Genomic DNA, 378 nt, shown 5'->3' on the forward strand with positions numbered 1-378 from the left:
TAAGCTACTTTCCACCTGTAGATTTGAGCGATGGTGAATACGAACTCGGTCTGGCAGATTTTGAAACGTATTATACGATACCCAATGTAAATTCGTTGAATAATAAATTTTATTTCGACAAAGACGACAAGGAGATTGTAATTCCCGAAGAATCGTACGAACTGCATGATATTGCAAAATATTTGAAACGTGCAATCCTACATGTTCGTCTAAACAATGCTGCGAGAAAGAAAACAAAAAGCAATGAAGAGGATGAGAACGATTACCCGCTGGTGATTCGCGCCAATAACAATACGATGAAGAGCGAGATCAAGTGCGCGTATCGGATAAATTTCGCAAAATCCTGTAACATTGGATCGCTGTTGGGATTTTTATCAA

This window comes from Wasmannia auropunctata, unplaced genomic scaffold (assembly GCF_000956235.1).
Source record: "Wasmannia auropunctata unplaced genomic scaffold, wasmannia.A_1.0 LD336083.1, whole genome shotgun sequence".
Taxonomy (NCBI): Eukaryota; Metazoa; Arthropoda; class Insecta; order Hymenoptera; family Formicidae; genus Wasmannia; species Wasmannia auropunctata.